Source organism: Ailuropoda melanoleuca, chromosome 8, assembly GCF_002007445.2.
Source record: "Ailuropoda melanoleuca isolate Jingjing chromosome 8, ASM200744v2, whole genome shotgun sequence".
NCBI lineage: Eukaryota > Metazoa > Chordata > Mammalia > Carnivora > Ursidae > Ailuropoda > Ailuropoda melanoleuca.
The window spans coordinates 59,963,618-59,977,496 of NC_048225.1; the positions used below are offsets into that span (position 1 = coordinate 59,963,618).

At 48.9% G+C, this 13,879-nt stretch overlaps 2 protein-coding genes across 7 annotated transcripts in view; one reads left to right on the forward strand and one right to left on the reverse strand.

Annotated features, from left to right (window-relative positions):
• The window catches only part of LOC100477047 (NADH-cytochrome b5 reductase 2), a 9,368-nt gene extending 8,212 nt beyond the window's left edge, over positions 1-1,156 (reverse strand). The window contains exon 1 of the mRNA XM_019796341.2: positions 277-1,156. The gene's annotated coding sequence lies outside the window, so the exon portion shown is untranslated. The remainder of the gene's footprint in view (positions 1-276) is intronic.
• Positions 1,157-6,753: 5,597 nt separating this feature from the next.
• The window catches only part of LOC100482330 (olfactory receptor 481), a 118,086-nt gene continuing 110,960 nt past the window's right edge, over positions 6,754-13,879 (forward strand). For 5 of the 6 annotated variants that reach the window (XR_004627182.1, XM_034666511.1, XM_034666512.1 and 2 more), the window contains exons 1-2: positions 6,754-6,997; positions 7,103-7,246. The gene's annotated coding sequence lies outside the window, so the exon portion shown is untranslated. Of the gene's footprint in view, positions 6,998-7,102; positions 7,247-9,876; positions 11,205-13,879 lie in introns of those variants that run through there. The other variant, XR_004627183.1, reaches the window with a different exon arrangement.

A 13,879-nucleotide genomic window follows, 5' to 3' on the forward strand; every position in this document is an offset into this window, starting at 1 on the left:
CTCCGCGGACCACCCCGCGCAGCCCCCTCCCAGGAGCCCCTCCGCGGACCACCCCCGGTAACCCCTGCCCGCACCGCTCACACGCCCCCGCCCGGGGGGCCCGCAGAGCTCCTGTCCCGCGCAAGCCTCGCGCTGCCCCTCCCTGCCCGCGGGACCGCCACTGCTGCGGGGTCCCGGTTCCTAGCAGCCATCTCTGGTTTATTCGTGGCCCCCCGCTCCGTCCTGCCCTCTCGCAGCGCTCTCGGAGCAGGCGGACGGGAAACTTCCTCTCTGCACCTGGTCCAGACTGCCAAGGTGGGAGAACCGGCGGCGCGTCTGCGTGCGAGGAGGGTTACTGGTAAACGAAATGGGAATTCAGGCCAATTCAGAGAGCGCATGAATATATTCATTCGACGCGCATAACGAGCTCCTGCTGTGGGCCTGGTCTAGCGCTGGGTGTTTGCCCGGATGGGGGTGTAATGGAGTCAAGACATTCGTTCAAAGAGCTCATTCATTCATTCTCTTTTGGGAGAGAGATACGACTGGTATCCAACACTAGACCAATAGGAGGCAGAATGGCAGGCACAGACGGTTGTGGGGGTCATTCGCAGCACATTTCAGAACCTGGATAACCCCCCGCCCCCATCAGTTCTCCCCTTGCCAGTGGCAAAGGTAAGTCTCCGCCTCCTGGGCCTGAGGGAGGCAGAGAAGCCAAGAAATAGATTCCCTCCCCATCCCCAGCCCCAAATACACACCAGCACAGGCATGTACTAAGTGGACACCTCCCATAATACTTGCTGGTACCAGGGTATTATTGTAAGAATCTTAATTATTGACAATCTCATAACTGTAAAATGATGACTTGTGAACCTAATATCATTACCTAAGAGCTGAGAAGGTTGAACATCCTTCATGTGTTTATTTCCCATGGTGGTTTTTTTCTGAAACAAACAAAAAAATGCCTGCTCATGACTTTTGCCCATTTTTCTCTTGAGGTGTCTTTTTCTTACTAATTTTTAGGAGTCTTTTATATATTAGAGACCACTTCTTTGGCAGTTATATCAGCTACGAATATATTCTCCCGGTATGCAACTTTCTTCTTTCCACCCTTCCTCCCCCCCTTCCTTCCTTCCTACCGTCCTTCCTTCCTCTTCATCCCTCCCTCCCCTTCTCTCCCTTCTCTCTCTCTCTGTCTCTTGATGAATAGCAGTTTGTAATTGCAATGTAGTCAAATGTATCAGTCTCCAATCTTTTGCCTTTATGGGTTTGTGCTTTGAATGACTTGTCTATTTCTATCCAAGATCATAAAGATATTCTCTATTTTTTTTGACAAGTTTTTNCTTTTGCCTTTATGGGTTAGTGCTTTGAATGACTTGTCTATTTCTATCCAAGATCATAAAGATATTCTCTATTTTTTTTGACAAGTTTTTCCTTAAACATTTAGGTCTCTCAACCACCTGGAACTGATTTCTGTGTAATTTTTTTTAATTTTTTCCATGTGGATAATGTGTTGTCTCAATAATATTTGTTGACTTGCTTACCTGGTCACTGGCCTGCAATGCCACCCCGTCTTCATGTATGTATGAGTCTGGTTCTGGTCTCCCTGCTCTCTTTTAATCTTGTTGCCCAACCCCTCTGCCAGTAACATTCTGCTCTAATTACAGTTGTTTATCATGACTGTTTATATCTTTCCTTCATACATTCTTTGGGTCTCAGTTCAAATATTGCTTCTTCCTTAGAGATGCCTGATCCAATCCCCCAATTTAAGTGGATGTACCCATTATATTCTATTCATGGCTTTTACTTCAGCTTGTAATTACACATCCTGTATATTTCATTGTTAAATGGCTGACTCTCACACTAGTCTCGACGTTCCATTATGGCAGAGACCTTGTTTCTCTGCGACTGAGCACAGTACAGTGACTGTTGCGTGGAGAACATTCAATAAATAGATAGCGATTGAATGAATGAATTCCTCTTTGCCCTGCCACATTTAGCACACTAGCACATGGTAGATGCTCCAGAAATGCTCAAGACAGGAACAGTCCTTCCATCAGTGTCCCTTTTTTTGCTGAATTTGTCTCCGTAAGACATGTCAGCAGATGACATACTATTTTTCTGACCTATTTGCTTACTCTTTCTCTCCCTCTACTACAGTGTAAGCTCCATGAGGACAGGGCTTGCTGGGTTTTTTGGTTTTTTTTTTTTTTAAGATTTTATTTATATATTTGATAGAGAGGGAGAGAGCAGAAGCAGGGGGAGCAGCAGAGGGAGAGGGANTTTTTTTGTTGTTTTTTTTTTAAGATTTTATTTATATATTTGATAGAGAGGGAGAGAGCAGAAGCAGGGGGAGCAGCAGAGGGAGAGGGAGAAGCAGACTCCCCACTGAACAGGGACCCTGATGAGGGGCTCAGTCCCAGGACACTGGGATCATGACCTGAGCCAAAGGCAGATGCTTACCCGACTGAGCCGCCCAGGCGCCCCAGGCCTTGCTCTGTGTTAAGTCCTGTTGTTTCTCAGGCCTCAGAGCAGCGCCTGGCACTTGGTAGATGCTCAATAAATACAGAACGAATGAGTGACCGAGTGACCGAGTGAACGGATGAATGAAGAACAAACTTAATTTTCTCCCTCTGGTTCAACCAGCTCTTTCTTTTTGGCTTTGGAATCATTGGGAACCTCTGTTTTTCTAGTGGCTCTCTTAGCACTTGCCTCTACGCCCCATTCTCCCTCCTCTTTTTCCCTCCGTGTGACCAGAGAGGCAGCGGCACATCCCCCTTTGTTACCTGTGGAGCAGGGTGAAAAGCAGGCATTTGTCAGGGCTTCCAGGGATTCTGAGAAGGCAGTGCTTGCCCTCTCTCCTCAGCTCCCTGCACACTGTAGGTGCGCCCCTTGTATACCCACGTTCCACCTGGTTTCTCTCATCTTTTACTCCTCTCCTGAAATAGACCATGAGCACACGTCTCACTCCACACCTGCAGCTTGGTCGTAGGGCCTGGCAAAGAGGACGCCCTCAGCAAGTGTTTGCTGGAAAAAAATGAATGAATGTCTGTTGTCACTGTTTTAGGATGTGTGAGATTCTGCCCCACAAGACAGCTTCTCCGTTGGAGGGGACAAGCCACCTTCACTGCCGAGACTCCCTTGGGGGGACTGATGCTGTGGCCGAGTTAAACTTCCTAGAGCCTTTGCTCTCTAAACAGTGTCCGGGCTGTTGTGGGCTTTTTCATTAGCTTTTTGATCTTGAGAATGATTTATTTCCATTTCGCCTCTGAACAGATGACCACCTCTGAGGTCCTAGGTCTTAAACCTACGTTGTGGTAGGTTGGGTAATGACCTTCCCAAATAGGCCCACATCCTAAATCCCAGAACCGATGAATGCTGCCTTATAGGGCAAGAGGGCTTTGTTGCTGGGATTAACTTAAAGATCTTGAGATGGGGAGACTATCCTGCATTGTCCCGTTGGGCCCACTGTGATCACAATATTCCTTATAAGAGGGACGCAGGAGGAGATCAGAAGGCAATAGGATGCCAGAAGCAGCACTTGGGGTGACCGTCTTGAAGATGGAGGGAGAGTCCACAAGCCAAGCAAGGTGGGCAGCCACTGGAAGCGGAAAAAGGCAAGAGGGAGGATTTCTCCTGACAGCCTTTGGAAGGGACCAGCCCTGCCAACACCTTCAGCCCGGTGAAACTGATAGTATACTTTGGCTTCCAAAACTGTAAGACACTAAGACATTTGTGCTGTTTAAAGACAGCAAAGTTGTGGTAATTCAAGATATCAGCAACGGGAAACTAATATACTAAATCCACTATTATTTTTGTGTCATCAGGCTTGTTTCTTTATACTTGGATTCATTCCAGAAACATTTCCTGGGATTTGGATCAGAAAAGCCAGGAAGTGTTCCTCCCCTCTGGTGCCTAAGCGCTTGGTGCTCTAACTGTGTGACTCCTTCCTCCTGCAAACCACCTCCCTCCACCGCCTCCTGCCGCTGGCTGCGTCCTCGCCTGGTTCTCCGCCAGGCCGCGCGAGTGGCCGTCCTCTCCATCCCCTCCTCCTCACCCTGGCTCCGGCCGGTCCATTGTGCATTGTGCACAAATGTCATCCTGAACAAAGGGTCCCAGCAGACCAAGCCCGTTGACCGAGCTGAGCTTTATGAGAGAACACTGGCGGAACACCTCACCCACTCCAAGCACCCAATGCCATGACCAAGGTAAAACCTTGCTTGAATTGGAGTTTCCTTGGTTTTCCTCTTCAAGGATTTTAAACGAAAGTGTATTGATACCACCTGATCACAATTCCCCACTGTGCCCTGCAGGCAGGCAGAGAGCGATAGTAACACTTCGCTTTCTGGACCGTCTTCGGACCTCGATTTGTGTAACGGAGATATGACCTGAGAAACCTTGCATGCACCTGGTAATCGGGGACTGACATGGGCCAGATGGAGTAAGACGGTATAAAGGTAAGAAGCTTGCTTTTTTTAATCCAATTAGTCCGCATGTAATACATCCTTAGGTTTGATGTTCGATTCATTAGTTGCGCGTAACACCCAGTGCTCATCACATCCCGTGCCCTCCTTAATACCCATCACCGGGTTACCCCATTCCCCCCCTTCTGTAAGAATCTTGAGACCCCAGGAATGAGCAGAATTTGCCAGAAACAATGTCTTTGGGAAGTGTCCAAAGAACGGCTTGCAGAGTCCTCTCCCCGTTGCCCCGCCCTCACCAGGGTAGCTCCTCCCCCCCGCCCCCCTCCAGCGGCTACATCCGCAGAGCCGCACCCTCAGGGCTAGTAAAGTCCTCTGGCGTTCACAGCAGTGCCTCCCACTCTTCCCAAACCATCTGTCGTGGCGGGGGCTGGGTTAGAGCCTCCAGACCGCAGCAGTTTGTGAGTTCACAGCTTGGACTGCGGGGACAACGGGGCGTAAATGGGGCAGCAAATGCAGTTTCTAGGGCTGAGGTCCACCTGCACGGATGGGGTGGGGCTGGGAGCCTCAGACCTGTAATAGCGGAAAGGTGGGCCTTTAGGAAGTGGAGGGGCAGGGGCAGGGTAGGAAAATGTTCAAAAGAAAGAAATGAAGGGAGCCAGGCCTTTCTCCTACTTGGACACAGCCAGGACTTCGGTTGCTCGCTAACTTCGGAGACACACAGAGTCTACTAGGTGCAGACGCGAGGGGAGCCCCGTTACCACCGAGGGCGTAATTTACAAACGCATGATGGAGGCTAGCGGGGAACACCTGAGTCTGATCGCGTTGTCCCGGGTGCGGTATTCGGTGGACGGCTGTACCATGTGTCTGTGGTTAAGAAATCTGTGTCCTGAGCCCTTGTATTACAGTTTATCCTGAAGATAGACAGTATCAACACGATGTATGTGTGCACGGAGCCTGAGAAAAGGGAGTCAGAGAGCCTGCCTTCACCACCCATTCGGGCAAAGGACTTGGTCACTGAGCTTCAATTTCTTCGTCTGTAAAATGAGGGTCAATAATACTACCTATTTCTCTACCTCTTATTGAGAGGACTGTAGGAAATAATACAGATAAGGGGTTTGGCCTGGAGTAAATAATAAATGCTAACTCTTACTAGCTTTTACCCATGCAATCACTAGAGTTAGAGACCTGGGAGTCATTTTTTCTAAGTGTGATTTTTCCCCTCCATTTTAAACGTAATTGGTCATCTGAGCTTGTTGAGTCTGTGAACACAGTGTTTGTTGACACTGTTTTTCCTCCTGTCATCTTGTAGCCCCAACAGAGTTTATTTGGGCTCTTGTGTCTGTGCATCTTCTCAACTGTTTCCTGCCTCCACTCTCTCCCTCTAGCCATCCATCCTGTTGACTTCTGCCAGATTAATTTTTCTTTAATACAGGTCTGATTTTTTTCTCCTCTGCGCTCAAATGGCAATCATTCCCATCACCCGGCNATTTATTTCCATTTCGCCTCTGAACAGATGACCACCTCTGAGGTCCTAGGTCTTAAACCTACGTTGTGGTAGGTTGGGTAATGACCTTCCCAAATAGGCCCACATCCTAAATCCCAGAACCGATGAATGCTGCCTTATAGGGCAAGAGGGCTTTGTTGCTGGGATTAACTTAAAGATCTTGAGATGGGGAGACTATCCTGCATTGTCCCGTTGGGCCCACTGTGATCACAATATTCCTTATAAGAGGGATGCAGGAGGAGATCAGAAGGCAATATGATGCCAGAAGCAGCACTTGGGGTGACCGTCTTGAAGATGGAGGGAGAGTCCACAAGCCAAGCAAGGTGGGCAGCCACTGGAAGCGGAAAAAGGCAAGAGGGAGGATTTCTCCTGACAGCCTTTGGAAGGGACCAGCCCTGCCAACACCTTCAGCCCGGTGAAACTGATAGTATACTTTGGCTTCCAAAACTGTAAGACACTAAGACATTTGTGCTGTTTAAAGACAGCAAAGTTGTGGTAATTCAAGATATCAGCAACGGGAAACTAATATACTAAATCCACTATTATTTTTGTGTCATCAGGCTTGTTTCTTTATACTTGGATTCATTCCAGAAACATTTCCTGGGATTTGGATCAGAAAAGCCAGGAAGTGTTCCTCCCCTCTGGTGCCTAAGCGCTTGGTGCTCTAACTGTGTGACTCCTTCCTCCTGCAAACCACCTCCCTCCACCGCCTCCTGCCGCTGGCTGCGTCCTCGCCTGGTTCTCCGCCAGGCCGCGCGAGTGGCCGTCCTCTCCATCCCCTCCTCCTCACCCTGGCTCCGGCCGGTCCATTGTGCATTGTGCACAAATGTCATCCTGAACAANGAACCACCTCCCTCCGCCGCCTCCTGCGCTGGCTGCGTCCTCGCCTGGTTCTCCGCCAGGCCACGCAAGTGGCCGTCCACTCCATCCCCTCCTCCTCACCCTGGCTCCGGCCGGTCCATTGTGCATTGTGCACAAATGTCATCCTGAACAAAGGGTCCCAGCAGACCAAGCCCGTTGACCGAGCTGAGCTTTATGAGAGAACACTGGCGGAACACCTCACCCACTCCAAGCACCCAATGCCATGACCAAGGTAAAACCTTGCTTGAATTGGAGTTTCCTTGGTTTTCCTCTTCAAGGATTTTAAACGAAAGTGTATTGATACCACCTGATCACAATTCCCCACTGTGCCCTGCAGGCAGGCAGAGAGCGATAGTAACACTTCGCTTTCTGGACCGTCTTCGGACCTCGATTTGTGTAACGGAGATATGACCTGAGAAACCTTGCATGCACCTGGTAATCGGGGACTGACATGGGCCAGATGGAGTAAGACGGTATAAAGGTAAGAAGCTTGCTTTTTTTAATCCAATTAGTCCGCATGTAATACATCCTTAGGTTTGATGTTCGATTCATTAGTTGCGCGTAACACCCAGTGCTCATCACATCCCGTGCCCTCCTTAATACCCATTACCGGGTTACCCCATTCCCCCCCTTCTGTAAGAATCTTGAGACCCCAGGAATGAGCAGAATTTGCCAGAAACAATATCTTTGGGAAGTGTCCAAAGAACGGCTTGCAGAGTCCTCTCCCCGTTNCAATGTCTTTGGGAAGTGTCCAAAGAACGGCTTGCAGAGTCCTCTCCCCGTTGCCCCGCCCTCACCAGGGTAGCTCCTCCCCCCCGCCCCCCTCCAGCGGCTACATCCGCAGAGCCGCACCCTCAGGGCTAGTAAAGTCCTCTGGCGTTCACAGCAGTGCCTCCCACTCTTCCCAAACCATCTGTCGTGGCGGGGGCTGGGTTAGAGCCTCCAGACCGCAGCAGTTTGTGAGTTCACAGCTTGGACTGCGGGGACAACGGGGCGTAAATGGGGCAGCAAATGCAGTTTCTAGGGCTGAGGTCCACCTGCACAGATGGGGTGGGGCTGGGAGCCTCAGACCTGTAATAGCGGAAAGGTGGGCCTTTAGGAAGTGGAGGGGCAGGGGAAGGAAAATGTTCAAAAGAAAGAAATGAAGGGAGCCAGGCCTTTTTCCTACTTGGACACAGCCAGGACTTCGGTTGCTCGCTAACTTCGGAGACACACAGCGTCTACTAGGTGCAGACGCGAGGGGAGCCCCGTTACCACCGAGGGCGTAATTTACAAACGCATGATGGAGGCTAGCGGGGAACACCTGAGTCNCAGGGTAGGAAAATGTTCAAAAGAAAGAAATGAAGGGAGCCAGGCCTTTCTCCTACTTGGACACAGCCAGGACTTCGGTTGCTCGCTAACTTCGGAGACACACAGAGTCTACTAGGTGCAGACGCGAGGGGAGCCCCGTTACCACCGAGGGCGTAATTTACAAACGCATGATGGAGGCTAGCGGGGAACACCGGAGTCTGATCGCGTTGTCCCGGGTGCGGTATTCGGTGGACGGCTGTACCATGTGTCTGTGGTTAAGAAATCTGTGTCCTGAGCCCTTGTATTACAGTTTATCCTGAAGATAGACAGTATCAACACGATGTATGTGTGCACGGAGCCTGAGAAAAGGGAGTCAAAGAGCCTGCCTTCACCACCCATTCGGGCAAAGGACTTGGTCACTGAGCTTCAATTTCTTCGTCTGTAAAATGAGGGTCAATAATACTACCTATTTCTCTACCTCTTATTGAGAGGACTGTAGGAAATAATACAGATAAGGGGTTTGGCCTGGAGTAAATAATAAATGCTAACTCTTACTAGCTTTTACCCATGCAATCACTAGAGTTAGAGACCTGGGAGTCATTTTTTCTAAGTGTGATTTTTCCCCTCCATTTTAAACGTAATTGGTCATCTGAGCTTGTTGAGTCTGTGAACACAGTGTTTGTTGACACTGTTTTTCCTCCTGTCATCTTGTAGCCCCAACAGAGTTTATTTGGGCTCTTGTGTCTGTGCATCTTCTCAACTGTTTCCTGCCTCCACTCTCTCCCTCTAGCCATCCATCCTGTTGACTTCTGCCAGATTAATTTTTCTTTAATACAGGTCTGATTTTTTTCTCCTCTGCGCTCAAATGGCAATCATTCCCATCACCCGGCTACAAGGCAGAGGCCAACGTTCTTTCTATCAAAATAAGGCCCTTCACAACTAGGACCTAGGCTGTGATTTTAAATAATCTCCCCTCAGCCCCCCCGTCAAAGCACCAGCCACACAGAACTGCACTTTCCACCTTGGATACCCCTCTGCTTCGTCTTTCTGACCCTTTGTTCATGAGTTTCCCTGAATGGAATGCCTTCCCTTCTGTTTACCTGAAAAACTTCTGATTCTTATAAGACCCAGCATAAAATGTCTAATCCTTAGCAAAGCTTTCCCTGATGCTCCTAGGAAGTCAGTCCCTGCTCTGTGCTCTCTCTTACACTAACGTTCACGTCTTACAGCATTTACCCCCTTGTACTGGGGCAGCTGAAATGGCTCTCAAATCCTATGCGAGAAATCAGGGATTGGGAGTTATTTGCTTTTGCATCCCCAGAGCCTCATTGCAAGTCAGGTGAGAAGATGGTGCTCAGTGACGACTTGTGCGTGACCGTATGAAAGAACGAATGAAACAAGTGACCAATCATGCAGTAGGGAAGGGCGGCATAGCACCAGAGTCGTGTGGAACTAGCCACTGATTCCCCAGGACAGGCGATGTGGGGGCAAGGGGAAATATCTAGGCTGAGTTGAACGAGGTGTGGGCTCTGTCTCACTTAGCAGCTGTGTGACTCTGTCACTTCAATTTTATTTTATTTATTTATTTTTTTTAAGATTTTGTTTTATTTATTTGACAGAGACAGCCATCAAGAGAGGCAACACAAGCAGGGGGAATGGGAGAGGAAGAAGCAGGTTCCTAGCACAGGAGCCTGATGTAGGGCTCGATCCCAGAATGCTGGGATCACGCCCTGAGCCAAAGGCAGACACTTAACGACTGTGCCACCCAGGTGCCCCTGTCACTTCAATTTTATAAGCCTTGGTTTCTTTTTCTGGGCACAGGATAAACGTCCTCACCTTTCCACACCACACGGGCAGTGTGAGAAGCAACTGACAGAAGGTGCGTGAGGACACAGTCTGTGAAGGACTGTAGAGCGGGAAGGTTCCAAGGACGCTTGTGTGAGGGCTCACTGCAGAGCCGGATGACGGCCCCGTCCCGTGGCTCTCACACCCCAGAGCAGGCAGCCCTGGGCCTCTCTCAGGCGGACAGACGGACGATCATACTGGCTGAACTGAAGCCAGCTGACCAGCTGCTGTGGTGGCAGATCTCATTCCACAGTGGGGCTGGGGGACTGGGGGGTACAGTGTGCTTGGCGGGCCTTTCCTGACAAGACGAGAGGAGCCGTAGCAGACCCAGAGAAGGAGGGAGGCACATGGAGCTTGGGTGCTTGAACTCCCCTCCAGGGGGAAACAGCCTGAAGTCGGGGTATCTGGTCACCACGTGGGATGGTGTCTGACTCCGCCTTGTGTTGCGAGTGCCCAGCATGACACCAGGAGGACGTGCGTCTCGGGGAGGAATTCACAAGTGACTTTTGTTCATTCTGCAGTCCTGTTGGGGCTGGAAACAAGGAAAGGCTGGCCTACAGAAGGCAAATCTTCCGTAGGTTTCCAGGAAAAGAAGAGGGCCTCCATTGTGAAGCTAGACACAATGGACAAACTTGGCACTGGCTCTTGAATCCTCCCCTAGTTCTCTAATTTATAAAGGGAAAGACAATTCAGTCCAGATCCCATACTTCATGCCCAAAACATCTATGGCCACCTGCTGGCTAATGAACCTGAAGATCTCTCGGAGCTGTGGCGGTCACAGTGACATGCTCGTGGCCAGGCTGGCTGGACAGAAGAGAGGCTCCCAGGGCTCTTACCAAGGGCAGTCTTTGGCCCAATCCTGATTCCAGCATTCACCACCCAGGCAGCTGCATGCTGTTCCCTGGAAAATGAGAGGAAAAGGCATCTCAGATATGGCCTCATTAAAATAGGTGAGGTGAGGAGGTGGCTCTCTCAGGGGGCCTGGGACCGGAGGGATAGCAAGGCCACCATTTTGGCCATTGCAATGAAAGCTACAGCCAGTCCTTTCAGCAGTACAGCAAGGCTCTAGAGAATGTTCTCTCTTCTATGTATGTAAGAGACTCTAGGGCTCAGAAGCAGGAAGCAATCTGTGTGACATCACTCAATGAGTTAAGAGCTCTAATGGGACCACAATCAAGTCTTGCAGCTTCATTTGTAATGACCGCACGGATTATAGCTGTGCCTGTCAGTCATTTGCAGGGACATCTCCGAGTCCCCGTCCCCAGCCGCTGATCAGCTGGCCTGTCCAGCTCAGCTGAGAGACTCAGTAGGGTGCAGAGGACATAGGTTCAGTAAAAGAATGTATCTGTCTTCTAAAATAAAAATAAAACCTTTGTCAAATGACCAAATACTAGATAGATATTTAAAAAAAAAAAGATTTAATAAAGGGGCACCTGGGTGGCTCAGTTGGTTAAGCATCCGACTCTTGATTTCAGCCCAGGTCAGGATCTCAGGGTCCTGGGATCAAACTTCACATCAGGCTCTGCTCAGCTTGGCGTCTGCTTGTCCCTCTCCCTGTGGAAAGGTCAGAGAAGAAGACTCCCAGCTAAGCTGGTAGCCCCACATGGGGCTTGATCTCAGGACTCTGAAATCATGACCTGAGCAGAAATCAAGAGTCGGATGCTTAACCAACTGACCCAATGAGGAGCTGCCTACCTGCTTTTTATAGTCAATCTGTTGAGCTACCACATGGTGTGTGGCCCCTGGAAAACACCGCATATCATGAGAGAACAAGAGTAGACAGGAAGAATGATGTCTTAGTATTACTATGAAAATAGTTTTGACCTCACAGATGCCCTAAAAGGATCTTGGAGATCCCCAGCCATCTAAAGGCCACATTTGAAAAGCCTCTGCTATCAGTCAATTTCAATTATGGTTGTTGGTACAAAAATCTAAGTGGAATATTAAATAGAACCCAGCAGTACATTGGAAGATCCTACACTGAAGATGAATGTTCCATGCCCAAGTGGGATTTGTTTCAGGAATGTAGGAATATTAGGACATCTATTAATTAAGGATTTAAGATATTAATCTAAGAAGAAACCATTTAATTACTTTGAAAGATGCTCAAAGTATTTTACAAAATGTAATACTTTGTCTGATTAGAAAATACTTGGGAGGGCCGTGATAAAGTGTCTCTAATTGCCAGCCTCATGTTTAATTGAAATAAACTAGAAGTACAGTATGAAGGGGCAGAACTTTCCTGAATACTCAGGAGCTCACGTTCTGCCTGGGGAGGTGGATTGCCCTTGATGGTGGTGAACGGGGACAGGGCAGCAGATCCTGATAGGTATCAGAGGTGGTGGCTGAAGAATTAACTATCAACCAGCTTAAACCATCGCTCCCACCCTGTTCCACTGCCTGAGTGTACCTACATCCTGGTGAAGCAGCAGGTAGCGGTGACTACCCAGGTCTTCCCAAAGAGGGTTCCTTTGCAGAGATGCCTGGTGGCCATCTGCAGGCTGAGCTGCCCCCTTGCTTCCTAACAGTCTGGCTGGAAAGGAACCTGGAAGGTTCGGGGGGAGGTGGCTCTGCAGAGGCCACCTGGGAAGGGGCCAAGAAAACCCATCTTTATTACCCATGGGTCCTCCTCCCCAGCAAGCCTAGACTGTAAGGTCTGAGCATCTCTGTGGTGCTGGGCACTTAATAGACACCCAGGAGTGATGAGCAATGCTTATTGCATTCTGGAGAGAGAAAGAAATACGTATATCCCCCAGAGTGGTTATTTCACCCAAGAGTAAAATATTGAGCTTATCTTGACTCCCCAGTTTTTTGCTCCAACTCTCTGGTCTCCAAACACTTGAGATCCCAAATCTGCAATGCATCTCACATCCGTCTTCTACCTTTGAGCTCAAGTCCTCAGTACTGCTCACCAGGGCTACTCCCCCAACAGGTGATCTGTCCTTATCCTCCTCACACTCCCAAATTAACCACCAAAAAGGGCTCTTTGATCACGTCACTCCCCAATCACAACCATCCAAGGGTCCCCCATAGGGCATAGAATAATGGGGACATTATTCTTGTGGGCCTGAATCAAATGCCAGCTTTCTAATCATCTCGTCTGTAACTTATTTCAGAATTTGTACTTTTTGTATTCAGTTTTTCTGTAGCTTTTTTCTTTTGTTGTGAATTTTATTAACGTGTAAAACACACGCAGAAAAATGCTCAAGTGAGAAAGCACTTTGAATTTTCAAAGAGCATCACCAGAACCCAGATCAGGGAACAGATTAACAGATTCCCACCGGGAGCCGTTCCAGACGTTCCAGACACTGCTCCCCCAAAGGGTGACCGCTATCCTGACACCTGCTGCCATAGAGGAATCCTGAGCAATTTTAGCGTTATGTAAATAGAAACCATGCAGCATCTGCTCTTTATTTGCCCCTAATTTGTGCACGTAATTTTCATTATTATGACAGAAATTACTTGAAGGTAGGCACTATATCTTGTTCCTCTTTGCACCTCCTCCCCCAGCCCTGGGCTCTGGTGTGGAGATTTGTGCAGAGAAGGCCTCAGAGGAGAAATAAGCCAAAGTGACAGGATGTCGACAATGAATGAATGTAAGTGAGGGATAAACAGGAGGTTTTTGTGTTATTCTTTCACCTACTCTGTAGATTTGCGACATTTCAAAAAAGAAATTGAAGGACAAAATTGCTTACTGAGTGATAGAAGTCAGCCAGGTTATAGGTATGCTATTTAAAACAGGGCCCATGTAAACTCTTTTTCTTGTCCTTCTTAAGTTTCTATGTATAAAGGAAAAGGGCCCTAATGTGTGAGTTCAGTGACAGAAAATCAGGGAAGTCTCTTATTGAGGTCTTGAGGGGCTATCTGTGGATTATTTCATTTTATTCATTTGGCACCTGCCGTGCACTGAGCACTGCCGTGGGTGCTGGGGGTAGAGTGATGAATCCGTCTTGCTGAGCATTGTACTGAGTCTCCTTAG